The sequence below is a fragment of the Pteronotus mesoamericanus genome, unplaced genomic scaffold, assembly GCF_021234165.1.
Source record: "Pteronotus mesoamericanus isolate MK-2021 breed Mesoamerican mustached bat unplaced genomic scaffold, CSHL_Meso_final contig_657, whole genome shotgun sequence".
In the NCBI taxonomy this organism is placed as follows: Eukaryota; Metazoa; Chordata; class Mammalia; order Chiroptera; family Mormoopidae; genus Pteronotus; species Pteronotus mesoamericanus.
Window position 1 is genome coordinate 5,318,688 of NW_026555229.1, and position 2,757 is coordinate 5,321,444.

Sequence of the window (2,757 nt, forward strand, 5' to 3'; positions counted from 1 at the left end):
GTGAAATCACTTTCACAAGGTCACAAAGACCCAAGCTGGAGAAATGACCACCAGACAGCATTTCCTTTGTCTCACCCCATGGCTTGAAAGGGAAAAAAGAGTTCATTTGGAAACTCGCTAAGGTGCTTGTGCTCTAAGGCGGGATTTTGAGGCCTCCAGAGTGCAGAGCGGCAGAAGATGCTTGAGCGCTTCAGAATCCAGAAGCCCTGGGTTCAGCTCGTAGGTCAACCAGTAACTAGCTCTATCACTTGGGACAAATCACTTAACTTCTCTTAGCCTTAATTCTCCCATCAGTAAAATGGGACTAGCAGTAGTGGCCTGGCAGGGCTATCGTGAGGGCTGGGACTGACACATGCAGCACCTGGCACCTGATGGGTGCTTGATAAATGGTAACCATGGTTACTACGCTTCTCTCCTCTCCCCTGGGTTCACTGACCGCTCCAGCAGCCCACTGGAGTAAGTGGAAGCAGCTGGGAGGGGGGTGGAGGGAACAGGGGAAGGGAGGGGGCAGCTCGAGTGACTGCCGGCCGGCCCTGAGGGCCTCACAGGGGGTGTGGGCCCCAGCCACAGGTGCACCAATTATTCTCCCTTGAAAAGCCTGGGGGTGCACTTCCCCCTCGTTTTCCCACTCCGCGCAGCCCCGACCTTTGGTTCTGCAGAAGGCAGTGGCAGCTCCACAGCACCAGTCCACCGGCTGGTCGTTTGTCTTCGGGTTTCATGGCCTCCCTGAGGCTCCCAGTGCCTTGGAAGTTTTCCCTCCCTTTCCCAGCCACTTCCCAGTCAGCCTGGGAGCAGCTCGGGTTTCATTCCTGGGAGCTTTGTTCCGAATGGAAGTTTCTGGTTAAGATAATCCCTGGGTGAGAGTGGTCAGTGCAAGAAGAGACAGGAGCCTCTCTAAGAAGCTGTGGGAACAGCCCCACTTGTCCAGGTGCTCCGAGGAGGGAGCAAGCTCATCTGTCGGCCTGGCAGCACCTTCCCGGCAGGGCCGAGCAGGGCCGGGCGGGTGGCCCTGCACAGGGGGCCGGGAGCCCGTGCGGCCCTTCCCCGCTGGGGCGCCCTTGCTATCAGCTGCCCCGATGCCCATGCCCGAGAGAACCCGAGGGGCTCAGACCCTCCACCTCTCCTCCCGCCCGCCCCAGCCGAGGTGTCAGACACGTGGGGAAAAACGGGGGGGATCCCAACCCCCAAGGCCACCAAAACAAACAGTTTACAGCTGTTTTATGAAATAGGCTTCTATACAGGTCTTCCCCCCGAGATAAGTTTCTTTTGTCAAAACATTTCTTCTTAAACAAATTATCTAGTTCAAACCTTCCACCTTCTAGATAAGGAAATTAAGGCTCAGGAAAGATGAATTTCTCTGAGGATTCCACAGCCGCTCATTCTCAGCTCCTGTCTTCTCTGCCTTCGCTTTTATGACTCAGCCAAGTAAAGAGCCTGGTGCTGACGCGCTCTCTGCCCACACCATATGGTATGACAACTACAGGGTTACTAGTGTGTGAACCCCAATACCTGAGACACCCGAAGGCAGGACCCTTGCACCAGCAACTCGATACTCAGTGTGCACACAGTGAAGCCGGGACTGAGGTGAGTTGGGCTGACCCCATCGGAACCAGTCCAGGGTCCTTCCTCCCGGCTGCCTCCGAGCCAGCGCGGCCGTGAGGCCGAGCACTCCTGCGCCCTCCCCTAAGCCCCTCCTTCACACAACCACTGCTCGTCCTCTGGCTCAGCCCTTCCCACACCTCATTCCAACGGACTGTCTAACCAGAGCCATCTGCTCTAGATGGGAAGCTTTAGGGGTCAAGGGTCTATTTGACTTGCTCACCATTGCTTCCCAACACTTGCTTTAATGCCTGACATAGAGGACGTGTCCAATAAGTTTCTCACAAGTTAGTGCAGGGCCCCAGGGAAAGGGAAAGATTGGCATTGGCTGGGGGGAAAGACACGAAGCCTTGAATGCTGACTCTCGGTGTCATCTGTGCTCCTCTCTCCGTCCATTCTTTCTCAGTCCAGACAGCTCAGACTGGGCTCTCTCCCCAGCTCGTGTGGGCTGCCTTGGGGGGCTGAGAGAAGGGGAGCCAGGCCGGACCTGAGGGGCAGGGTGGTAAACACGCTGCACGCTGCACGCTGGCCGCTGGGAGTGCGCAGGAAGACCATCCCCTTGCAGGACATCGCATGTGCCCTCTCAGGGCTCCCAGGCCTGCAGGGGCTCAGCCTTTGGCGGGCACCCCTGCTTGGATGAAGCCAGGCTTCCCGTGCATGAAAGACCTCGCCCTTGATCTCACCCAGCTTCCTAGCGGCCACGGGAAAACAGCTCCCTGGAGACCCTGCCTTTCCCCTGGCAAACCTGGGCTTGCAGGGACTTAGCTTGACCGCCCGCCCTCCCCCAGAGCCCCTCCCCAGAGCCCCTCCCCGCCTTAGCCACCGGTTGGTAGGGGCTGTTGTTAAGGCCCTCAGCTAGTCACCTTGCACACTCCTGGAAACTCTCATCCTCCTGGCAGCTCTGTAAGGTGCAGGGCGTGCCCCCTTTTGCAGGTAGGTGAGCACATTGAGGCCTAGAGAGGCAAAATGACTCGCACAGTTCACACATTTAGGGAGCCAGGATTCAAGCTCAGTTCTGTCTGACCCCAAAGCCCTTCCTCCTAACCATCTTGCCAAGCAGTAGCTGACATCTGGCTGCTGCTGTAGCCCTTTCTCTGAACCCCTCCTCTGATTTTGCTGAGGCCTGAGAGGTGCCACATCAAGGTCAGGGCCGATTCC